This window comes from Meriones unguiculatus, chromosome 9 (genome assembly GCF_030254825.1).
Source record: "Meriones unguiculatus strain TT.TT164.6M chromosome 9, Bangor_MerUng_6.1, whole genome shotgun sequence".
Classification (NCBI taxonomy): domain Eukaryota; kingdom Metazoa; phylum Chordata; class Mammalia; order Rodentia; family Muridae; genus Meriones; species Meriones unguiculatus.
The window spans coordinates 116795531-116821732 of record NC_083357.1 but is presented as its reverse complement, the minus strand read 5'-3'; the positions used below and the strand labels follow the sequence as shown (position 1 = coordinate 116821732).

The window sequence follows — 26202 nt, the reverse complement described above, 5'->3', positions numbered from 1 at the left end:
GAATTAAAGTTTGATAGATGGATGGTTGGATGGATGGATGGACAGATGGAAGGACAGATGGATGGACAGACAGAGCAGAGTTGATATCTTAGTTTTTATCACTAGGATTAGAATTTTCACATTCTGAAACTGACAGGACAGCAGCGGCACGAAAGGCCACAGCAGTTCTTCATAGAGTCATGTCTATCACAAGACATCAGAATTTGTTTACTCATGTCCATTAAGTTCCAGAGTTGTGACGTAAGTGTCCACAGTGCACCTTGGAGATGGGTGGTCCTCACTGCAAACCATGACATGGGTCTTGGCTGTCCACATATACTCAAACACAGTGCATTGACATGGTGAGCACAGAGAACCCTGAACAGAACCATAAAAAGGATGACGAGGCTTTGCCTGGAGAAGGCTCACTAGGGAAATGTACCTCTACATATTTGTCCTAGAAGAGTGTTCAGGAAGTAGGGAATTGTCGAAAGGCTAGGGAAATGGTTGAAAAGAAAAGGAAAAATCCGGGCTTAATCTCTACTGTAGTTATGGCCAGCAAAGAAAGGTCACATGCATAGACAGTAGGAACTCACTAGCAAGCAGTAACCTTTGGGGATCTATGAGAATGGGAAAGGCATAAGGCAAAGAGAACCTCAAAGTGTGTGTTCTTTGTGGGCAAAAGGAACTGGCGCTGTGCCCAGGTGAAAAGTATCGACCAGGGAGTTGAGGCCATTTGGGAAAAGAGTACACAAGTCATGGTCATGGACATGATGTGGAATCCAGGTTCCTCAAAAAGGATAGCTCAGGCCATGGGATGCTAAGAGACATACACATCTACGGAGTGAAGGCTGGGGCAAGCAGACTTGTGCATGTCTCCAGGAGGCTAAAGGACAGCGTGAACAGCATTGGCCACACTTAACTTAGTTCCTCAGGCAGAACTAAATGAAGTGACGCAAGTAAGAAGACCAAGGAAGACCACAGAGAAGGAGAAAATGATGGACACAATACCCCTGAATCACCCGAAAGAAGGGAGGAAGGGGCAAGTGCGAAGGACAGCCTCCATGGCCACCATTGCAAGGATATCAAGGCCTGTGTGTGGACAGCTGCTAATCAGCAAAGACTTCCCCCGATTCTGCAGGCGGCAATTTTTGTGGCTACGGAGCTAGGACAAGAGCAACAGAAGCACAAACACAACCTTAGAGCCCAGGGACAGCAGAACAGCAGAGGGAATGCCCCACGCTTCACTGGTGTCAGACGGGACCTCGGGTAGCCTGTTTCTGGAACGTCAGGGCTGCTCAGCATAGATGGAAGGATGGACAGAACACACATTGGAAGGGACAGCCACCCTAGCTCTCTTTCCTACGCTCCTTCTTTTGGGGTTGGAAGGGAGGAAACAGGAAGGAGCTTAGGAAGTTGGTGGGTGAAAACGGGAGTTGGTGAGCTCTGGGTGACCTGAAGAGTGAGAAGGAGAGGAGTCACTGGCTCCTGGGACAGAGGGACAGCAGCTCAGTTCTTTGTGTCTTGAAGCCACACAACTGGAAAATCAACTCCAGGTAGACTGCTATCTCACTGCCCTGCCACTTCAGTCAGACAAACCGGAGGGCGGGGCTGGGTCCTCAGAGGCCCGGAAAGTGAGAGTGTGGCCTTTTGTAGTAATGCAAACACAAGAGGGAGACAGAAGCAGAAACATCAACTGTGTTAGAAAATGGGGCTTCTGTGAACAGCAGGACCAGGACCTGGGTGGAAGACTCTGGTCCTTTCTCTCACTTTACCCATTCCTGGTTGGCTGTAGCAATATGAGAAGGGTGATGTGCATTCAGAGGTCAAGGGCTTCAATATGTGCTGTGCGCCATCAGAAAGTCCGAAGGTCTAGCAAGATTAGCCTGCAGAAGGTGTCATGGGTGTCCACAAGTAACCCATGTAAGCACACGTGTGGCCGTGTACATGCTGAGCAGCAGTCTGAGTGATGTCAGAACTGGGCGTGGCTGATAGGCCTCCCCAAGATGGTCAGACCAGAGCTGCACTCCACAATCACACACACTCAGAAAACCAGAGGCAGCGCTTCCCCTCTACCTGCTGGGTGGCTGCACAAAGGGTGCAGTAAGAAACACCCTCAGCTGTCCCTGAGCGCAAGTGCCGCTGCCGGAGCCTCAGGCGGAGCACAGCGTAGACCCAAGTGACGGATAGCAGCTCTCACCCGCGGTTAGCATAGTTAATGGTGAGATAAGGCCAGGGCAGAGCTAGGACAAACATTACTGAGCATCATCTGTGATAAGGTTCTCCAGGTGGAAGGTAATGAGGGTAAGAACTGTCACAGAGTTCATGCGTGGTGGCCAGTGCTAACCGGAGGAGGAAGTGGGGGAAGGCATGCGGGAGCCGATGGTAACACCCACTAGGCCTCTGCTTAAGCACGTCCCGTTCCAGTTTTACGGCTGTAAACTCACTGTCAGTTTTTATAGCTTTAAACGATGTCTCCCAGACATCTCTTCTCTCTGCTCCTCTCTTTCTCCTATGTCCTTCTCTTCCTCCCTCAGAGGCCCTGCATATGACACAGAGACGAACAACATGAATGCAGCCTTCCTGAGAGTCGGGCTCTGCAGGCTGTCCATCTGCTTCTCCATCACCTGTGCCACCTTTAGGTCTCCTCTGGCCTCTCAAGCCATCTATCCATACCACTCCCCACCCTTGTCACTCCCCATCCTCACCCTACTCCCACCCTCATCTCTACAAACAAATCAGCACAAAGGATTCTGGTCAGAAACGCAGGCAGAACAGCTCACCTCTCTGCACCTCCCTAGATGGGCAGTGATGAGTCTCTCGTGGTCTGCCCTGACCTTCGTGACGGGCCCCACCCCTTCTCTAACTGCCAATCTGCAAAGACCTTAGAGACTGCTCTCACAGCTGGTTTCTCTGGGAATCTCTTTCCTTGCCCCCTTCCTTCCATTCTGGCCTTCACCTGGGCCTGCGGTAAGCAGATGCAGCCTGCCTCCAAGCTCGTGGGTCCTCTCTGGGAACACTCTCCCGGGCAGTCACACCCCAGGTCACCCTCTGGGGAAGCCTGTTCTGATGCAACATTGCGTCAGTGCCCTCGCTCACGCTGGCTCACCCGCCATTCTTCCCTCCAAAGCCCTCGCCAGTACTCAGTGCTCACACACCTATTCTACAGCCGGAATGTAACGGCTGTCAGCGAGGGCCAAGGTCTGTGTGATCCCCTGACAGCTAGCGAAACACCTAGTTTTGGGACTTAGCAAACACTGGACACATGCTTGCTGGATGAACAGATGAACGGGCAAACACAGGCTGGACAGGCTCCAGGGCCCATGGTCTGCACCCTGCAGCGCGCTCTGTTCCATCTTCAGGATTGGACTTGAAACAGTCCTCAGCCACTGTTGCTCTTTCCATTTTTTCTGCTCCCTGGGAGTCCAGCTTCTGAGCTTTAAGAGGGAGGGGCTTGGCAGTTTCTAAAGCCACTTCTGTCCTTCAAGTTCTGTGGCTGTTTGGTGACTGGCAAGGCTGATTTAAGGAGAAATGTATTTTTAGGGACTCTTGTGAAAATCTTATCAACTCGACTGCATTTGGCCTAGATTTGTGAGCAAGGCCCTTTGAGCCATGGGACCTAATGGGAGCACATGTCACGGTAAGGGGGATGTTTGCAGAGTGCAGGCTTGAGGAGCTAGCAAGAAAGGGGGTCTGAGGGGAGTGGGGGTCGCTGTACTGCTCCTCCTACACTCAGCACCAAAGGAAGGGAAGGAAGAGGGCCAAGATGACCTAAGCCTCGGGTGCATGGGGGGATGGCTGAATTATCCTTCCTCCTGTCTTCTCTCCCTCTGACACAGAATACAGAGCTGTTTCCGCATGCTAGGGGCCCAGCAGAGTCACCTCAGTCTCCCTTGCACAGTGCCGGGAGGTGCTGAGAGTGCTAATGCCTTGAGCTGTCTGGGGAAAGGGCTGCTGAGCCTGAGGGGCTCATGGTCCCTTATAAGTTGGTGCTCCACAGACCTCCTTCTTGGCTTGGCTTTTTCTAGCAAGCTAGGCAGTAGCTCTCAGTAACTAACACCCCAGTAACAGCACATCCCTGAGGGTGCCTCAGAGAGCGGCCTCCCATGAGGCAGTGTGCTTTCTGGGGTGAAGACGTTAAGAGACACCACGCAAAGGACATTCCACCTCTTGGCCTCTGTCCCGGAACAGAGCCAGATGTGAGAGATGGGAAGGGAAGCTCCAGGGGCTTCTGAGACTAGAGAAAGGCAGAACGCTCTCTCTTGTCTGTGTACTCTCTCGTAGGCCTCAGTACAGACCTGTGACCTCCAGAAGATGACGGTAATGCTGAGCAAAGCCAGTATCCCCACACTCTACCATCTGACTAAGAAGAACAGAACCCAGCAGTTCTCTGACAAGTGATAACAGCTCAAGAAAAGATTTTTGCTTTGAGTGATTTTGCTCAACGCTAGGAGAAGGGGCTGGGGCGATTCCCAGCCATACAACTTTTAATTGCCAGTGACACAGACTGACTCAAGCCACAAGAATGAAGTGGGCCACAGAGGTGGGCTTGAGTCAGCAATTCGCCTCATCTTAAAGGACACCGAGTTGTTAGATTCTGAAATCAACAACCAGTATTTACTGTGTCTAAAGTCCAAACTCTGAGGAATAAAATGACCCAGGCAATTATGTATAACCTGTAACATATAAGCCCAGGCACATGCAGGCACTACAAGATGACTTCATTGCTCACAGCAGGGTGGAGGGACTACCAGCAAGGGGCTCCTTTCAGTGGGCACCAATGGCTCTTCCTTTACTTGGGCACAGTTCCTTTTGTTACTTTTCCTCAGACCCAGGCACTCCTCAGAGGCTAATCACCACCCATCACTGCTTCCTGCTGCCACCACTTGTTATTTCTAAGCAACACCACCGTGTCGCCATGGCAACCATGGGCCAACAGTTTGCCACTGAGAGGCAGGGAGAAAAGAAGCTCCTATAGGCTGTTTTGGCCCTGTCACAAGTCACATCTAGGTACCAAACATGCTTCTTCCCATTTTATGGAAGGGGAAACTGAGGAACAGGTCAAGGGTCCCCACGAAGGATGAAAGTGCACCCTACAATGACGCTGTGCCCTTTATACACACTCATTTCCACAGCAACAAATGTCTAGTTCTGAGCTTTCGGGTCGTTTATCTGAAGCATGAACGAGACTCTGTTCTCGTGCTGGCAGCACAAGTGGCTTCACTATTCCTTTTCCTACACACAACTCGTGCCCAGATGAAAGCACGCTTGGGTCCGAAGGCCAGGTGGCTACGGACTCCACCCCACCGCTAGTGTTCCCCCTACTCGGGGCACTGTGTTTCTTTTAAAAACAGATTCATTTCCCTTTGAGTTTTTTTTTTTTTTTTTTAAGAGACACACTGCTGAGCTGGAAAATTAATAACCCGCATAACCTGTGATACCACCCTCAAGACAAACTCTCAAGTTACGTGTTCATTACTTTCTGAAATGATTTTATCATCCGGGTTCCCATGTGCACACTTCAATTGCTCTTCTAAGCCTGCTTGCTCTTCAAACTGGTCTGACCTCTTTCTCAAGAGAGCCAATGGCTTAGACTCAAACCAAACCTGACAGAGAGAGGGAGGAAACAGAGACAGGGAGAGAGGGGGGAAGGGAGGGAGGCAATGGAGATGAGGAGAGAAGAGGAAGGAAGAAAGGAGGAGAGAGTGAGAGAGAGGAACGGAGGGGGAGAGAGAGGGGAGCCAGAATAGGACTCTGAATAACACTTTTCCTTGATATGCAGATTATTATATGGCTACTCAATTAAGTACACTGGATAGGTGTCTGGCATATTCCAAAATCCAAAATGGTTTACTTCTGTCTTGTTTTTGTCATTAGCACACGTATGAAAGGGCAACTTGACCATTCATTAATCTTTTGTTTTTAAAGTGTGGCTTTGCCGATACCACCTATTTTTAACTAGCAATGGAATGTGAAGTGATTGTTATGATTACAATAGAACTCCCGTGCATGTGGACAGAAATGGCATTTCGATTACTGAAATGTGTCTTGTTGGCGGTGGTCAAAATAGCTCACAATTTAACAGAAGGATGCCTCTGATGAGAAAAACACTACGAAATTAAATTCACAATACTGAGAGTCAGAGACATAGCCATGCGCCCTCCACAGAGACATCTACCCTGAAACTCCACTCGCCGCCCAGCCGAGAGCTTCACGGGCCGTGGAGAGCCTGCAGAAGGCCTGTACAGGTCTTGTGGCCTCGGCAGCCATGGCAGGGCGGCTGCAACAGGGCTGGGGGAGTTTTGGGTTAGCTCACTCACCAACCCCGTGGCAGCGGGCAGGGATGGAAGTCTGCCTGTTTCCACGTTTCCAGTAAGAATGACTCATCAGCTGCAGAGGCTCAAGTCATCTCTCTGTTCATCACTGTTGCAGTTTGGTGTGACTAGGCCTCACTGCTCAGCCGGCAAGCATTCCAAACCTTCACAAACTACGGTTCCAACATCGCTTTCTGGTTTTTGTTTTCGATTTGTCTTTTTGTATGTTTTAAACCAATCAGATAACAAACATCATGAACCCCCCCCCACACACACACACACACGCTGTTCCACTGTGAGGACTCACTGCTCTCTGTCATAAACTGATGGCTCAGTTTTCCCTTACAGCCCTTCCAAACAAGGAGTCCTTGGAATGTGTGTGTCTGTGTGGATGCAGATGCTCCACAGAACACTGACTCGGCTGCCCTCTTCCTCCACCCCAAACACAGCTCATTAGTTCCAAGGCTCATTAGGTTCTAGAGAGAAAAGGCCGCCAGCATTTCTTTCTCCAGAGTGCAGAAAGGAAAGGCCTGTCCTTGCGTTCACACCGCGCCCTCCGGGAGTAGTCTAATTGCCTGTTTGTCTGGAAACGGACAGAGCTGGGAGTTCAAAGAACTGAACACTGCATGCTGGCCGGGAAATGTTGGGCAGGTCACATCGCCTTCTCAGCCTCAGTTTACCCACACACAAGTCTAGACACGACACTGGCTGCCAGGCCGGGGTGCCAGCAGCTGGAGAGCCAAGGCTGCCGCCCTCAGGAGCATGGCTGGACTTGAGGATGTAGGCAGCCGAAGCGAAAGTCAAATACCTGAGGTGGCGAGTGATTTAAAACGCACCTTCGATAATAGTGGAAGAGTAGAAAGGAAGGCCAGAAAGCCTTTGTAAATAAGTAAGGAGCTCGTTAACCCTTCCAGCCCTGGAGAGGGCAGCGCCTCTCCCTGCTGCGCAGATGCAGCGGGAGGCACGCTCTCCCGGGCTCCTGGGAGAGAGGCGCTGGTCTCCAGGGAGACGCCTGCGACCCACGGGCTTCTCTCTGCTAAGCCCGGGGCAGAAGCCGGGGTTCATTACGGCTAATAATCCTCCAGTCTGCGCCTCCTCCTCCGAGGTGATGACGCAGCTGCTGAGCCCAGGGCCTGCGCGCGGCGGGGGGAGCGCGGTCTGACATCAGCACCGAGGCCGGGAAACCCCGGGCACGAATTTATTTACTGAAAAATAGGGAAATCGGCTCTGTATGTCTCTGCCAAGCAGCGTGCCACAGCCTTTGGGTGTAATTGCTTGTCTCAGTAAGAGGCATGATTGCTTCCAAAATGTCCAAGAGATATCTATTTTTCTTTAAAAGTTACCCTCTGTCTGAGCACAACACAGCAAGTTAAAAGGAGACTGAGAATTTAGAGCATCATATAATCCCACAATCTTAAAATTAAAAATAAAGGAAGGGGCATGGGGAAAGAAAAAGGTCAAAAAGGGAAGTTTAAAGAAAATGTTTAGATTTTTTTAAAAAAGTGTTCTGGAAACACGTTTCAAAGGTAGAGTAAGCAGCATTGATTTTGTTTCACTGAAACTTTTATGAGCAAAATCTTTCTGGCCTAACTTCAGAATGTTGTTAACCGTCTTCCTTTCCGATCGTTATAACTAAATCGTCCTTCTGTATCTAAAAATCAAGTTAGTCAGTTTCAAACTTTTCGTGTGACTTGTGGTTCATTTTCACAAAGAAAGATTATAATGATTATCCAACACGGAGACGGTTTGTTCTAGTTTGCGACCACAAGCGATATTGCAGTACCAGGAAGGGTTTGACTTACGTGGTTCGGTCCAGCAGCTCAGGGCAGACACCTGGAGGCAGGAGCTGAAGCACAGGCCACGGAGGAATGCAGCCTTGTCCAACTTGCTTTCTTATATAGCCGGGCCCACCCGCCTGGGGACGGCACCGCCCACGGTGGGCCGGGCCCTCCCACACCAGCCAGCAATCAAAAACGTCTCACAGACATGTCCACAGGCCAATTTGCTGAAGACAATTCCTGCTTCCTAGATATGTGGGCGTCTGTGTTATGCTGACAAAAACTAGCCAGCACGTGGCTCAGTTTTATAAGAGTTTTACCTACGTATGTGAATGCTTCTTAGCAGATTTAATGGTTATGTTTAGAAAAAATTAACTGACGGTTTTCAAGAAAAATCTTAACACATTTTCTAAAACGTAAGTTTGCAGAAAATGACGTATGATCACCTCCCTGTACCTGTACACGTGTCCGGCCACCTCTAAAGACAATGTTTATGTGTCACTGTTCCAGAAGGTAAAAGGTTTCTGTGAGAAATTTATCAAACTTGAACCTTGCTTAAATTCTTCTGCTTATCTGCACCATGCAGAGCTTTCTTCAAAGGAGACCCTTTCGGCCCGGGACGTTGGCCTCCAGTAAGGAGTGGGTGGCCTCTATGAGTGAACACTGCTTTAAGTGTCCTATCACAGGTGTGTCCCCCGTATTTGAATTAACTGGAACAATAAGAGCTTGATGAATACGTGTGGTTTTGCTTGGCAGCATTTTCACCTATGAGCATTTTGTGATCAAAATTATGCAAGCAGAACTACACATCCCTAACAAGGAGTGTACACTAAGGAGCTGTAGGATATACGACAGATGGATGGATGGATGGATGGATGGACTAATGGAGAAATGAATCAAAGCAAGAAAGGGTTATTCATCTTTAGTTTAAATGTGTAAGAAAGCAAATCTTCTATAAAACATGGACTTCACACGTAACAGGTCTTAAATGTACTACATGAAACTTTGTTTATAACATAAAAAAAATCTAATAAATATGCAGTGCTTAAGTACATTTTAGTTAGCAAGATGAAAAAAGTCTGAGGCTGGTTTTTAATAATTCACTAAAAGTCTCTTGGGGACACTTGTAGCCACCAAAGTTCCAAAAGGCAAGAGACGGGTGTTCGTATACACGCTGATGCAAAATACGAACACATGGCGCAGTTACTGGACAAAGGGACATGTGACCATCTGAAGATGGTGCGACTGCAGACTCAGGAAACCCAGGAGAACTGACTTTAACCCTCTCACGGAAAAAGTGGCTCAGCAGACTGCTAGAAATGAGATAACCAAACTAAGCTCCATGGTAAGGAGAGTTCCCTGCCAGTCAGACGTCTGCCAGTCAGACGTGTAATAAATATTTCCTGTACAGCAGCTTCACCAAACAACAGCTAGGAAGGACTCCAGCTGGAAAGGCATCAACGCCAGCTACTGCCATTTCAGGACGTAAAGGCAAGATGTGAATAAAGTCCATACAGGTGTTGTCTACTAATTTTCTCTCTTCCTCTGTTTCTTCTCTGATTTTCCTTTGTAGTGAGAAAAATCAAATCCAGCGCTAAAGGGTTCGTTGTTGTTTCTCCTGCGATGTCTTTGTGCTAGGGACTGAACCCAGGTACTCACATACAGTAAGCCAAGTCTCCTCCACTGACCTGTTTCTCCACCTTGATCATTATTAGTAAAAATCGAGAAATGGCTCAGCAGTTAAAAGTATTTGCTTCAGTTGATGAGGACCTGATTTTGGTTCCCAGCATCTAATTTGGGTGACTGCCACCTGTTCCATGTGGAGGTCACAGTACAGCTTCTGGGAGTTCGTTCTCTCTTTCACTGAAGGCCCAAGGATTGAACTCAGGCCATCAGACCTGTACACAAGCCCTTTTAAACATTGGGCCCTCTTACCTCCACCCTCAACTAGAAATTTCTTGAATAAGATCTTAGGACCCACAAGAGCTTAGAACTATCTGTGGAGAAACCATGCTCATTCAACAAGTATTATTTTGACAACTAGAAAATAAAAAAGTAAGTTAACTTATAAAGTGAAATTACGCTGTTCTCCAGTAAGTCACCACCTGGTTGGATTAAGAATATAAACAAGGGGCTGGAGAGATGGCTCAAAGGTTAAGAGCACTGGCTGCTCTTCCAGACGTCCTGAGTTCAATTCCCAGCACTCCCAACCATGTATAATGAGATCTGGCCCCTCCTTTGGTGAGCAGGCATATGTATAGTCAGAACACTGTATAATAGTAATTAAATAAATCTTTTAAAAAAGTTGAGTCTCAAAGATTCTGATGGCAGCTCACGTCCGCTTGAACACTACACAGACCTAACCTGCCCACAATGTCTGCAGTGCAAAGACAGCTTTCAGTGTGATTAGGAACTGGGCCAGCACGAGACTTCAAGTCTCTGTGCTTCTACTGGTCAGCTCTGGGCAGCAGCAGAGGCCACTGAAGAGATGACGGCCCAAAGGCTCCCCTCAGAAGGGGCAGAAGCAGCCACAGCCAGGAGGCCTGGCCTGGTAAGATGGTGAAGTGAAGGACACTGGGAGGGCGATGTTACTCTTGACACCCGCCTGCTGGGGACACGGAGGCCCAGGCACTCCGAAGCAGCTGCAACACTGAACTGGATCAAATCAAGGGATGTACTCCACTCTCACAGGGAGATTGTAGTGGTAGGCCTAAGATGTGGCACCCTCGCTCGAACACGGCAGAGGCAGGCCTGGGCAGGTCTCTTCATTCAACACGAATGAGCGAATAAAATCAAACAGCTACATGTGCCAGGAAGATCTGAAAGGACTGGGCAAGACATTCCACAAACCAAAAGGAGGATTAAGAGGATTGCACAAAGTCTGTTGCTGAAAAAGTACAATTTAAGAAGTTGTTGTGTAGCTGCATATTTTTCATTTTCAATGAAGATCAAGAAAGCTGAACTTAGGAAAGATAAAAAGAAGAGAAGAGTAGTTGAAAAGGAGACAAAAGACAGAGCAAGTTGACATAAGATAAGAGGAGAGGCCACTGACATTCTGACTGTAAATTAAAGTAAATTTGATAGAATGCACTATCAATCCTCAAAGTAGAATCCGTGGGACAGAGATACATAAATTTATGGACTACAGAGAGAAAAAGAAACAGATTAAAGTAATCCAAGAGCTGTTGACTGATAAGGAAGTCAGAAGACAATGGCTATACCTAAGAACTATTAATGTTCATGGATGGAAAATAATGAAATAAAAGAACAAAGTAAATGCAAGCAGTGATTCAAAAAAGAGTGGAGAATGAAGATACTAAGAGGTGCGAGTGTGTTGGCAGCACCCATGTAAAGCTTGTTCTGGACTCTCCCAGAGGACGGTGGAAGAGCTATAAAATTATTGAAGCTCTCGGCCTGAAAATTAACCACAATTGAACTGAGGATTTCCAGTCTCCCTTTGACAACATAACACGGTAGAATTCAATAGCAAAATGTCTAAGTTTTAAGGAAGAAATTTAATAGCCATTACAAAATATTCAATCACATCATAGTTCTAATGTGCAAACAAAAATATTCTAAAATATGTAAAGGCTTTGAAAATGGTAGTTCCTCAAATCCCATTTAGAGAGAAAAAAATCAGAAATTAGAGAAATAAAAATTAGAATTTATACGTTCAGATTATAACCACAGCATAATATATAAAAATAATTGATTTGAACTAGCCGAATATTAAGTCACAAGAGAAGTGAAAACAAATATGGTCTCAATATGCTGGCATTTTAAGAAGAGTGTTTTTAAAAAGTGGATTTTCCAGCACTGTAAGATGGCAGGTCCAAATACTTATTTTAGGATTTTAAACACATATTTTTGGAGAAAAAAAGGTTTTACCCTCAGAAAATAAACTGAAATATAAATAATCTAAGATAAAAATATTCTGAAAATTCCCCTTGGGCCTTTAAGCTTACCAATACGTTATTTTCTCATTTAAAAGTGAACAGTAGGTCAAATGTTAGTAGGATCAAGAGACGGTCACTTTTACAATGTGGATCCACCTTTCAGAAAAAGGTGAAAAAATGAGAAAGCAGACAATTCATTAAGCCTGGATACAGTTCTACTCTTGAAAGCCATGTTCGCTTAGACACTACAAGAGGGTTATTGCACATCAGAGTCTGTTGTCCAAACTGTGTATCAGAAATTATGTGTTGCTGAAAAAAAGTCATGAGGTAAAATACAGTTTAGTGTTTGAACAACATGATGATAATTTGGATAATTCCAATTCACGGTGAGTGGGTTGTGGGGGGGGGGGGGCTGGCCAAGTAAGAGGAGGAGCAGGAGAGTGACAATGGCTTGCAAATTGTAGCTTTCTAATAATAGTAACAATTTGCATAACACTTTTCGTAGCTTGGCATAAAACGTTAAACTATAACTGCTTATTATTGTCTCTAATAATAAGCCATAACTAATACAAAATTAACCACGAAGACACTACACGTGGCAGCCAGAACATCTCACAGGGTCCTGCCCTGCAAGGGTATTGAGCCCTTTGATCTCACTGGACTTCAGAAGGAAAGGGCTCTAAGAAGTCTCACTGTGCTTGCTCTGTCTTCACTCGCAGATCCTGACCTTCTGCAGCTTACACAGGAATGCTGCGCTATGGTGTGCTTCCTTTGGGGGCCAGTGGTCCACGCTTTGGAGATGGGTGGCCAAGATGTGTTGGGAATTAAGGTGCTGTACTCACTGGATGAGGCTTCACCCAATTTGGCTATTCAAGGACAAAAGCCTCAGCCACAACTACAAAATATTATGAAGAGTAAATTGTTATAGAAAAATAAATGATTACATGCTAAATTGGGGAGTAATCGATACGAGAAGTCAGTGCCAAGAGGTCGTCTTTCCCCCGGACACAGGCACTTGACAAGAACAGGCTGCCCCACGCAAAGACAGGGTTACAGCCCGGGCCAAAGAGCTGCCAAAACTTTTTTATTCTTTTAATTTTGACTCAATATTTTATAGATTTAGGTAAACTTATTTGGGAGGGTAAAATTTACAGGAAGATCAGCTGAATGACCAATAGATTCAAACATTAGCTATCTATAAAAGGATTTAAAATAATAAACCAAAATGTGACTTCAAATGTGGAGTGAGTGACACGGTTAACTAATTCTCCATCACTTCTCTTCTTTCTTTTCTTTTCTTTTCTCTTCTTGTCAAAAGCTGTTTGATGAGTGAACCAAACACAACATATTTGCTCCTAAGTTGCTTTGATAGCAGCCCTACCGCGGTCCTCCCCGTGAGCCCTGATGTTGGAACACGTGCTAATGCTTCCGCTGTATGAGGCCCTTCTACCAATAACCAGCGGCACAGCGTGCACGGGGAGGCCACAACGGACACACCACCTCTAAGAACAAATGACAACACGGAGTCTTCAAAATCCAAGGAGCATACCCTTTGCAAAGGAGTAGAAATCTTTCAGGGCAGATGCCTTTCAAGATTCTAATACTGTGAACCTGCGCCAAAATTCGGGTGTTCATGCCTTAAACAGTCTTAAAACAGAAAAAAAGAAGTGCAGTACGCTGCCATTTTTAGTGAGTCACCCTTTCAAAGAAACAAAGTGGGCCATCTTGGGACTCTCTTCTCCGTTGTATAATTTTTTTATGTCATTATCACCATGGATATTATCAGGTGATGTTTACACAGAGTTTTACCCAGTGAATAAAGGAGCTTCTAGCATGTACATCTCCTTAAATTACACAAGCAGACAATAGGCATTCAACAGCTGGGCTGTGACACACTCAAAGAATTCCAACTGCTGCTTGAATTTTTGACGTTCATCAACACTTTCTCCCCAAGATTCCCCACCCTGGTGGGTCTCACTGTGACCCTGTAAGGACTCAACTCACAGTCCACCCACCCCATCCCCACACTATTTTTGGAAGGCACTAAGTGTATTAAGGCGATCTCCGCTCTGTGCTAAAAACTGACTGGTAGTGGCTCATAAAGCCAGGGTCTGTGTCCTTCAGCAGGAAGGAAACTGCCATTTGGCAGGCTGGCCCTCAAGTGCACTCTGGACAGTGGGTCTTTCTCTACAGGGGGTCAAACTACTAAAAGGGAGGGAGGGAAAGAGGAGAAAGACAGACACACAAAGAGAAATAGACCGACAGAGAGGGAGGGGGAGGGAGAGAGCAGTCACTAACATCCTAACACTGATGGAGAGTTCTCACACTGCTGAGTTCTCCAGTTCTTGTTAAAGGATGCACAAAATGTCACCGCCAGAGTGCTGCTTAATCGCTGGAAGAGATGCCGTGTATTTAAGTCCAAGACTCGGAACAGAACTGGTTTTAGTTCAGCTCCAGAGCAGGTGGAGCACCAGGCTTTAGAAACCTTGTTTTCCTGGTCTGCACACTGGGACAAGAGTACCCATCTCTTGGGCAGCCAGGGGCACTGCCATAGGTGACACTCGGAGGGCACTCGCCAGCTTTCCGCTCTTCCATGTTATCCATCACTGAGTGTCCCTATGAAGAAGGCGGCGGTCCTGTGTGAACTTGCTCCAGATTTACGTTAGTGGAGGGAAATAAGTGCTTCCTCACCTCAAAAACTAAAACAGTAACTACATTTTAAATAAATGTGAAACATTAAAACAATTTTAATTGTTGTGTAAGCCCATTTCAGAATAACAGCCTCCTCCCACCTTTAAACAACAACAAAAACATTCAAAAAAGTAATAAAATAATTTTGTTCCTTAAAAGTAGTGAAAATAGAAATATATTCTATGTAGCTAAACAATTTCAACTCAAATATAGACCCTGGGGGTGGAACTAAATTAAGGCACTCAGGTAGCTGCCAGTCCTGTGGAAACAATGGCTACCTGTTGGGCCTTGAAGATCCCCAGGAACTGTCACCATCAACACGGAGGTACCATTCTGTAGGTAGTGAGGATGATTCCTGAGGATGGCTCGGATGACCCTTTGCCAAGGCTAGCAAAGGAAGGCCATCCGGTCCCTCCTTCTCCCTTTCCCACTCACAGCAGGCAGCACTGAGCAAGCAGGTCCTTTTCCCCTTTGAACTTAGGCTTGGCACCAAAGAACACCTCACAACAATTTCCAGGCCAACAGCCACCAGAAACTGATCACAAGTCCCCTGTGGGTTGAAACACTCCCAGACTAGGCCAAAGTTTACCCCTGAACATTAATGAAATTAAAAGGTATGAATAAATTAAGTCTTAACATAATTCTGATGTGAATATTTACCCTACTTATGAGAGCAAACTTCTCAGGCATTTCATTACCATTCATTTAGATATAAATATCTTAACTCCACTCATAAATCGTTCTTATCTCGTCGTTAATAAGAGCTTCTTATGGGTCATTATGAGATAAGATACCCTTGGCCAGCTCAAACGGCTGTCTGTCCTCATCATTAATAAAACTGCATCTTTTGAATCATATATAATTCAGATTCTTCAGTAATTAGACTGAAGGAAAGCTTTATCACTTTGCACTTTCATTTTCCATAGCAGGGGATGATAGAGCACTTCCCGGGCTTATATCATACAGCTCACCCCAAAGCCTCCATTTTTATGGGCAGTGTGAAGATGTACCCAGAACTGATTTCTTCAAAACAAGCACCATGAAACAATTGTCTGATTCTCTGGCCAGCATGCACCAGCCTCAAGACAAAAAGGCCATTATACAAGGGGCAAAGAATTGAGATTACAAAGCCAGCGAGGAACAAGGCATATTATCAGTGGGTCCGTGCTGCAGAACAAAGTCACAGAAGCACCATGAACACGTGAAAAGAGTCCAAGCTTCATAGTTTCCAGCAAACTTCAATGGCTCAGGGCAGTCACCAGAATATATATATGTATTTTTTTTAAGATGTTATTTTCCTCAGGTTTTCTGATTTTGATCTATACAACCATATTGCCAGGCTCTGGTCTATTTCTCATGTCCTTCAATTTGTTGTTTTCAGAATTACAGCCTGCATTTACCCAGACCAGCTACAAAAGTCATGATGTCTGAGATGCAAGGAAACAGAAACTGCGAATAGTTTGAGTCGGCTTTAAAACTTTTTTGACATCCAGTACTATGTGAAAAAACTAAATATAAAAATCACGTTGGAATTTTCCAGGCAGTCCTATGGCCTCACCCTGTAAATCAGACTAAGCTAGGAGGAGTTTTGAAACCACCATTATTCAATGTCATGTGAGATGTTTGTTGTTGTTGTTATTTTCTTGAGAATTTCTAGCCCGTGGGGAGAGTAAAATGCTGTTCACAGCATGGCAATGAGGAAGGAGGAGGCTGCTTTGAAAGTTTTTGCCCTGCTATCAAGACACAGGCGTGCAGAAAAAGCAAGAACCCAGGCATGAATTTCCCTGTATTCTCTTCCCCACAGTCTCGCTGAACAGTAATGAGATCTGAGATGTGTGCCAGAAGGTAAAAATGGCCACTCCCCAGCCCTGTCCACACTACATAAAGCCGTCTTGTTTCTCTCCATCACCTTATGTTATTTGCTGGCAAATTTAACTCTTAATTTGTGTGGTTTTCCCCTGAAAGAAGGAAGCAAGCAAGCAGGAAGAAAGCAAAGCTAACAGTTTAATGCTCAATTGCCTGTTAGTTTTGGTTTGTGGATGAGAATTGATATGTCCCAGAAGCAAGTAATTAGAACAAACGTGTTAATTAGAAGGACCATAACACTGTGCGGCCCTTCTCCCCTCTCTGTGCTTGCTGTCCTTCAGCACAACCTCCCAGCCTCAGGTCACATCTCTCTTCTCAGAAAAACCAACCAGTCCTTTGATCCGCCTGCTGGAGGCACCTCAGCTGGCAGCCCTGAGCACTGGCCCCGCTAACTGTCCTCACCTCCTTGAGATTGCCAGTGCTGCTCCGCATCCACAGCTAGAAGATTCCTTGAGGCAAGGGCTTCCCTGACGCCCAGCACCAGAAACAGCATCTGGCACAGGCTGTCTGCTATCCTCAGGATTGTTAACTGAGAACCATCAAATAGCATTTTATAAGAAAATAAGGACCAAGACTGAGTCACCTTACAGGGCAAACAGAAAATCACCAACTTAAACTGCATTGGAACTTGGTGCATTCAAGGAATATTGAGTAAATCAAAATTTTCACTCCTACACGCAGGGTCCCTGGATATCACGGGCCACAGCTGCAGAGGGTCCCTTGGGGAACTCAGGGGAGGGGAACAGACTGGGTGACGCTGAGCTTCAGCCAAGTCTCGGGGTGGAGGTGGAGTTGGCAGGCAAGATGGCGGCTCTCCACAGAAGGCACTCAGCCTCCTTCCCCTTGCCTTCTTTCTCTGCTTTCATTTTCCCTCTCTAAGGAAGTGCTTTCAGAGGGTGACGTCAGTGAAAAATGACTCCACCATGCACGCCAGTTACAGTAGCATCTCCACAGATCCAAGCTTAACTGTACTCAAACTGTCAATCAAGCAACATAAAGGAGAAAAAATAATAAGTCCTTCTCAACCTAAGCTCTTTTAAAACTATTTGGTGTCTCCAAGCCCTACCTAAGGGCTCCAGAGACTTAGGTAATTCATGTATTATGTTGAAGGGAACATACAGTCCTATGCCTTTGCTGTACCCCTGTACTTCCCAGGATGGAAAAAGACTAGTCTCTGTGGTTGCAGACCAGTGCCAGGCACCACACCAGTGCCCCATAAAATCAAATGCTCATGCAGAAAACTGCGCTTCCATAGCTGATAGCAGGTAACAGGAATGCTGATGCCTTACTGTCCATCCAAGAGACCTGGAAGTGAACCCTTCTGGAGCCAGTCAGAGGGCCTCATCTCTGGTGGTCTGACCCTCAACTGAGATTTCAGGCCCCTGCGGAGAGGTGGTCTTGACCAGAGACACCTACATGGAAATGTCTGATAGATCCTAAGCCATGGGCAAAACCTGTAGAGAGAGCAGGCTCCTCGATCCAAGCCCCCATTCCTCATGACAAGCAAACAGCCTAGAAAACAACCAAAGGTGAAACTCAGTCACTGTGCCTGGTGATTCCAAGACCCAGTCTATAAATGGCATTTCTGGGTGGGTGGGTTTGCTAAAAATCCTACCATTTCCTTGCAGCTAAGCCCAGACAGAGGGACACGCCACCTCTGGACTGTGAGTACAGGCCCAGCCATTCCTTGGCAGCTTGGGAAGGCATCGGAAGTGTGCTGAACCAGGCAATTTCCTTTCCAAGGAACGCCATGTGTATACACAATAGGAGCTCATTTCCTTCTATTGGCTTTTGTTTGAGCAGTTTCCTTTGATATGGGATGTATTCTAGTCTCATTCACTGCCATCTCTTCCAGGTACACTACTCAGCTCGAGGCAAGGGCCACTACAATTGCACTTACACCCAACTTGACTGTCTCAGCTTGGCCTTCCCTTCTTTTCTATTTTATGTGAAGCATCACACATCCAGGGTCAGTACAAACAGTTACACACACATGTGCATGTATATGTATGGGTGTGTCCATATGTGAGTGTGTGTCCATGCATTTGTGGTTGATCCTTATGCATATTTCTGACTTCTTGATTGGCTGCCAATCATTCTGTTTTGCTTCCTTTCCATAGCAACTGGATATGAAACAAACAGATTTTAATCCATATTATCTGAAAGGACTAAGATTTGAAGATTTAAGGAACATTTTAAGATTGAAGATATTCAGAATGCATTTGAAGATTTTTAGCTATATTTTGATTGGGAAATTTTTGGAAACCTTTCTCATGTAAAAGCTGAACCTTAGACTTTAGAGCCCGGGTTACCATACACTCCATTTTCACTCCTTTCGTTGGTTTTGAATTTCTTTTTCGCTATTCTGTTCCAGTCTCCCTGTGTGCCGATCAAATAGATTCTAGACCACACTCTGTTTCTCTCTTTCTGCATGACCCAAATTGTATGACCCAGAGCTCCTGCAAGCACCTGACTTGTGAAAGTCTCTACTGCTGATAGTTTCTCAGTGGGATTAGGGGCTGTGACGGTATTCTAACACAGGCAGCTAGAGCACCACATCTAGGAAGTGGTGTCTGCTTCCAGGAAGCACCTGGTAGCATCCCTGCTCATTCTTTCTCTGGAAAACAAAGCCATTGACCTTCCTGGAGGGCCTGAGTGGGCTCTGATGTTAGCACTTGTTGGCCCAGAGAAAATTCACTCACTCCTCTCTTGCTCACTCATTCATTTCCAAAAGTTTAAATTCAGGAGTTGGGTCCTAGCATGGTACCGTTATCATACACTTGAACAACCTAAAACCAGGCTGAGTGGAGACAAAGTGAATTGTAACTGTGCCAAAACACCTCAAGGTGTGGCCTACTCAGTCTGAGAAACTTTTCAAATGTAGGCCCCCCTGCTTTCAAAGCAACTGTACTTCTATATACTAGAAATACAATGATCCCTTCAGTCTGAGATAATGCGTCCCAGCTCTCACGATTTCCACCAAATGTAAACATTCCCCAAACCTAGCATAAAATTCCTTTGCAGCATATAAGGCCTTCTGCATTTTGCTGAAAGAACAACGGGGTTGTTGTGAGGGATAACGGAGTTGATGAATTTGCAGAAATCCTCATGCAGAATGGCTGATCTTTCTAGAACGGCTTATAGGGCTATAGTCCTACAGCACCCCAGAAAACATACCTTAGCTACTATGCACCTACGTTTTAAATCTGTGTGTCCCCTTTGTGTGGTGATCCGTTTAATCCTACTCTTCAGAGAAGCAGATGACATAGTGCATCTGGAAGGTGAGAGAACTGAAGTTCAAGTAGATTCGCAAAGTTGAGTAGAGGTGTACATCTCCTCGGCAACAAGGCCAGGGTGTGAATGTGGAGTATGAATGGGCCTAAGACCAAGTACCAGGAGGTCTGCGAACAGTTTGTGTATACATCACCGGATTCTTCCAGTAAGGAGATTCCTGGACCCCACCCCAGACACCCCAAGTCAGAGTCTTGGGCCACAGGCCAAGATATCTCCTTTTAAAAACCAAGCTTCCAAAGAGTTTGGGCAGCCAACAAAACCAAGTTTGGGGCAGTGTAACGAGTTTTTGAAATGGGATGGCAAAAAGCATGTTTTTCTTCTTCTGGAATGGCAGTAAAGTGTGTGTAGTAGAGATTGGTAAACTCCTAACTGGGTAAAATGCGCGTAGTGCAGACACAGGCCTTGTCACAGTGCTTCAGAGCTCATCTGGCCTTGACCATGGTGTGCCTGTCTCTTACTTGATTTTCAAGTGGCCAGGCCCTCAGGGTGGAAAAAACAGGCCAACCCCCTTTGTGAGATGTCCTGGCCACCCTCTGCAGATGAAGAGTGTCGTCCCTATGGCAATGAAGCAAGCATAACTTGCTTTTTAAAAACTTGGAACACTCTAGACAACTCCCAATTCGGTGTTTCAGCCCTCGTCTCTCTCTGACCATTTCCTTTAGCAGCCAATATTCTTCTGCAACGTTTGAGTAAATAAAGAGCAATAATAAAGATCCCTGGTTGAGGACGCCAGAGCCTGGCCGCTGTTCAGCACCATACAGCACTGCTTCCTAGAACTGTGTGCACTGCCAGGCTGAAAATACATTCCGTCTACACTGCGATGGAAAATACATTCCGTCTACACTGCGATGGAAAATATATTCCGTCTACACTGCGATGGAAAATTCTGCCTGTTTGGGTGGATGAGGAAGCAAGAATTTGCGTGAGCCTGACTCACAGCTAATCCTCATCTACAGAAACGCCTGTCTTGATAACCAAATACTTCATTCATTCTGCTGTCACTCATTCCGTCGTATTCCGAGAATGTTTACTGAGGCTGTACTAATCACCAGACACCAGCTTATATAGACCACACACGAGGAATGCCATAGTAGACACATAAGTCCACACACACGTCTAACACGACAGATGAGGTAAGGGAACAGAGCGAGGCCCAGGACAGTCCCTTGCTAAAGCCCAGGAAATAAGCAACAACTGAGGAAAAATAACAGAAGACAGAGAACTGTCCTATTGCCTCACACTTCTGAGCAGTGGTGTTGCCATTGTAGCTAAGCCATAGATGATACGACGCTCATCTTTAATTAGAAATGGAGAGCGGTGCAGTCTGCTGGCCTCTCCCCAACACACTCATTCTGATGAGCTCGGCCCACTTCCAACAAGGCCCTGGAAACAGCATTTAGATCTCAATTTACCACCTGCCATCAAATCTATCTGATTCTTTTCACCTTTCCCACCATGGAAGATGCAAACCTATTCCCATACCTACGCTCAAACTCTTTGCTTCTTGTGGATTCAGGCAATGCGTTCCCAGAAGCTACCTCTGGCTCAGGCACCCAGCGCCCCCTGCCAGCCCAGCCCAGCTCCCCACAGGCCCCACTGGCCATACCCTAACCCTGTTCACTCTTCCCCGCCCATCACACCTCTTTTGATTGCCCAAAACATTACACACTTTTCAAGGGTTTTACCTTCCACACTTGTGTAGTTCAGTGACCCACCCAATAGTCTTCCTCAAGTGTCCCCAAAGGCCAGGCTTGTCTTCATGACCCCCATGTGCCAGGATTACAGGGGGAGCTCCCATCTTTCTTACACTTCAGCGTCTGCCATTATTTCTCACTACCTTGTTTGTGTAAAACATTAATGTAGGGCAAAATGGATGACATAATCCCTTTACACCGATTCCAAGGCACTTAGAGAAGCCACAGGACCATGTGCCTGTGTCAAGGTACATTCTTTGAAATGTCATACACCTTGTATATCTGTAAAGTGCCTGGGATATCCCTTAAATCTGCATTCTCCAGGGCTGTGCCATCACTTTTCTAGATTACTTGTGTCCTTAGCAAATCCCTATTTTGATCTGAAAGATCAGCGTTCTGTGGATAAACACCAACTTCACACCATGCTCTGCACTCCATGAAGCCCACGCCCACAATTCCCACACACCTGGGAGCCCAGCCTCCCACACACCCTCCCCATCCATATCAGCAGGCATTTCCAGTATCTCGATTTGTGTCCCCAGGTTCTCTCTGATTTACTATTTCCATTGATCTGCTATGGCTCCTTTTCTGCTTCATTCTCTGTCATGATTCCAGCCCCTGGGGCCTACAGGACTCACCCAGGTACCCATCATTTGGGTCCATGTTCAGCCTTAAGCTATGAATGATGCTATCTCACCCCTGTTGGTAAACACGGTGGCTGTTGCGCTCTGTCTGGAGCCCGTGCTGTGGCATTCAGGAACACCAACAGCCGAATCCATGCCAAGTGCTCCCCGGACTGCAGGCTGTGTGCAGAGAGGCGTGCCTGGGTGCCTCTGAGGAGCGTGCAATGCCTTCAGACGTCTCCAGGCCACAGAAGATGCTGTCTCCTTCAGGATGCTTTCCTTGCCTTGTCTGGGTGGCCAAAATCCATGCACAGGGAGCTCCGTGGCACATGATGACTTTACCATGCTCCCTCTCACACGAGTGTAAAAACCATGAGGGAAAAGAAAAGGGAAGAGCCAAGAAACACGTTTCTTCTTGTCCCTTTCTTCTAGCATGTAGTTTCTGTAGAGCTTTTCACAGTTAACAGGAATTTCGAGAAGTACAAAGCAATGGTATTGCAGGTCAAAGATAAACTGACAATGTCAGTTTATCTAGCACAAATCAAGGGCCCCTCATTGTGGGCAAGGCACCTTCAGTACCATCTTCCCACACCCTTACACAATTCTAGAGCATGATCTTTCTTCTGTGTGTGTGTGTGTGTGTGTGTGTGTGTGTGTGTGGACAAAGACAGAGACAGACAACGTACGTGTGTGTGTACAGATGCATACATATGTGTGTTTCTTTGTTTTGTTGTGTGTAAGGCTGCAACACACACGCACGCACACACACACACACACACACACACACGTGGCCACTGGAAGCCAACCCCAGGCACTGCCCACTACTTTATTGAGACAGGGTCTCTGGCTGCGTGGAACTCACCACACAGGCTGGAGTGGCTGACTGGTATAGCCCAGGGATTCACCTGTGTGCTTCCCTTGTGCTGGGATCACACCCACACACTCTCTTGCCATGCTGTGTTTTATGTGGGTTCTGAGGATCAAACAAAGCTGTACTCTTATGACTGAGCCATCTTGCCAGCCATATATATATATATATATATATATATATATATATATATATATATATGCATGTATATATAGAGAGGGGGCACTCCTTCTATCTAAGTGAAGTAACAGGAACTAAGGGCCATACTGCAGAGGATAAAAGGCAAAGGGCACTATAATTTGAAGTATCTGCTCTTTCTACTTTCTACTAATCTTTCCTGTTTCTACTAATCTTAAAATCAGATAGAAAATAATCCTATAAAGTAAACTTTCATGTATTTGAATAAAACAAAAATGGAGAAGTTTTTTTTTTAAATGAAAGGGGCAATAATAATAATAACAATTGCTATGCTTATCATTATTGAAGATTTCTTTCAAGTTTGAAGCATTAATTTTCTCAGGGGCTGGGTCTCACGTCCAGTTGTGTGGCATGGCCTTCTGTAGTTGTGGTTTCTGCTAAGATCTTTGATGTTTTCTGAACATGTGACCCTACTCACAGAAGCCTGGGGTGGAAGAGGAGACATAGATGGGGCCTGGGCAGGAGCAGAAGTGTCCAGGAGCTTTCCATGTGAGCCTTTTCAGTGCTTTATGATAGCCCGTGACCTGAAGCCAGCTACACAATATTTCTATTAGAGACAGAAGTGACCACAAACCTAAATGTTCAGCCCAGTCAGTTTTCTCAAAGCAAACGCTACCTGTGTGGCATGCGCCCAGACTAAGAAATCAGACAGGCAGGCTCCCTGGGAGTACCCAGGTGTCCGCTTGGCCCTACCATTCCCTAAGGACCACCATAGGCCTTCGGTCATGCTGGCTGGCTTCCGGTAAAGCTCTGTCTTTGCACCGGGAGCACAGGCACTCTCCTTCAAGCTATTCTGGCAGCAATTGCTGTTCCAAAGCAGGAGGAGGGAAATGTGTGTGAAGGAGTAATTTTGTGTGTAGGAGAAAAGTCTAATTTTCAGTCCTGCAAATGTGAGGGGAAGAAGGAAAACGTGAGGAAGAAAAACGACTCAGTCAAAGCCTTCCTGGCTCCACGTCCATGGCAGGGGCTGGAAGGAGTCCAGGGACCGGCCATGTTGAGAATTCGCTGTTGTGGCCCTTCCTATCCTGCCTTCTCCAGCTCAGGCTTCACCCATGACGTGAGTGGATAGGTGAAGAAGACTTAGAGCACTGTGTCCCCTGGAACCCACCCATTGTGCTGAAAATAAGGTTTTATCTCCTTCCATCTACAACCATCGAGGAAGAAGGGTTCGGAAGTCACCAGCCTAACTCCGGGATGTTCTGAGCCCTGCCAAAGTGTAACAGGAAGCCCACCCTCACCTCAACAGCTTTGGAAATCAGGGGTGAGGGGAGCTCGGGCTGCAATATTCTCAGGCTCTCAGGATAAGTCCACCCTCATCCTGACAACATGTGCCAGCTGTGCTGGTACTTTTTCTTGCCTTCTAATTCATGAAAACAGGAGGTGCAGCAGAGAACAGCAAACACAGCTCTAGCCACAGAACTATCAGCCCCAAAGCTGGCACACACCTGGGAAGGAAACATCAGCCAGGAATCTGCAGGGGGCTGAATGCTGACATTCTCCAGCTCTGCACACTGAGCTCTCCTGGGCCGCACCTCTACAAATCAGCAGCCCCTCGACCACTTTCTCTCATCAATTATTTAATCTGGTCTGTGTAATGAAACATATGTCTTACCCTGAGGTGTGTGTGTGGGGGGGGGGTGTGCTATTTAGTGGTCAGTGAGGAAATCAGCAGTTTTCACTGAAAAGGCAAAATCTCAGTATGGCAGAGTGTGGGTAAAAGCAGCAGCGGGGAGAATGGGAGGAGGAAAAGGGGGTTAGGAAAGAAGAGGGGGAGGGAAAGATGAAGAGGAAGAAAGGAGACAGAGGGAGAGGCAGAGAGGAAGAGGACAGGAGAGGGAGAACTGGGGCCCGGGTGTGGTGTGGTAGAAGAGGCCTAGTGATCTCCGGGTTAAACATCAGCCTAAGGGTCTTCCTTGCCAGAGGCTGCCTCAGAGCACGTCAATTGGTTTGCATGCCCTGGTTTTCTTCACACTGGAACAGGGAGACAGCGGGGCACCCTCACCCCTTCTTTCCTGGGGTCTTCTGAGTAGGCTCAAGCATAACCGAGGGAGAAAGCCCTTCAGGAAGGGAGGGAAGGTGTGCACAGCCTGCCGCTGACTGGAGCTGAGATTACTAGTTCCTTCAGTGACCTTGGCACCTACTGACAGTGCAGCGGGTCTCTGGGAATCTGAGGAAGAAGGCCACAGACGAGGACGGAAATGATGGCCATGTGGGTGGAAGAGAGAAAGATACGCAAACAGCAAAGTCCAAGGCAGCCTGAAATCTGCAGCCCAGTGTTCTTCCATGTCTCTCTGCATCTACCATCTACACCTCTGCCTGCCAGCCCCCCCTCTCCCTTCTGAGCCAATGTCCGGCATGCTAGCAACGGTTCCCACAGGTGACAGCAGGATCCTATTGGGGTAGAAGATAATTTTAAAGCACTGCAAAACAGCCGTCTGCTTTCCCACTGTGTTCAGATGTGCTGGAATTGAAGGAAATGTCGTTCACTGAGGGAACTGGCTTCTCTATCCTCACTGCTTCAGTGTTCCACAGGGACCCGGCTGCATAAGTGAAAGCACCATATCCCAAATAAGGGAGGCGCCAAGCTGACCCTGCCTGAAGCTTCAGGCCTCTAGTGTGCAAAGAGCTGGCCTTCTGTGGGGTCAGCTGGCCTGCTGAAGAGGACCGTCAGAGCTGAAACAGTGCGAGCACTTCCATTTCCTCCCTGGGAAGAAGGTTTTACGTGAATGCTGTAGTTTGTGCGTCTGGGCTGTGCTGGTCTACTCGCTGGCTAGAGTCACTAGGAACTGTTAGAGCTCTGGAAGAGGGTGGGTATGACCTATGCCAGATCACCTCTCAGAAACACCTGGGCCTCCTTCCAGTTTTCACCTGTGTGGCAGGGAAACTGCTTCCCCATGTCTCCCATTCCAGTGCCTGAGAGCACAGAGCAAGCTGGCAGCAGCTGGCGTGGGAGTCATGGGATGCAAAGAGTTAAAAAAAATAAAAGACCAAAGCTGTCTGC

The 26202-nt window shown here is 46.7% G+C and overlaps 1 protein-coding gene across 10 annotated transcripts in view; it reads right to left on the bottom strand.

Annotated features, from left to right (window-relative positions):
- The window catches only part of Mbnl2 (muscleblind like splicing regulator 2), a 146989-nt gene that overhangs the window by 109943 nt on the left and 10844 nt on the right, over window positions 1-26202 (bottom strand). For 6 of the 10 annotated variants that reach the window (XM_060391613.1, XM_060391618.1, XM_060391617.1 and 3 more), the window contains exon 1: window positions 8096-8116. The exons of 2 other annotated variants lie outside the window; for them this stretch is intronic. The gene's annotated coding sequence lies outside the window, so the exon portion shown is untranslated. Of the gene's footprint in view, window positions 1-8095; window positions 8117-26202 lie in introns of those variants that run through there. 2 more of the 10 variants (XM_060391622.1, XM_060391621.1) reach the window with 1 other exon arrangement.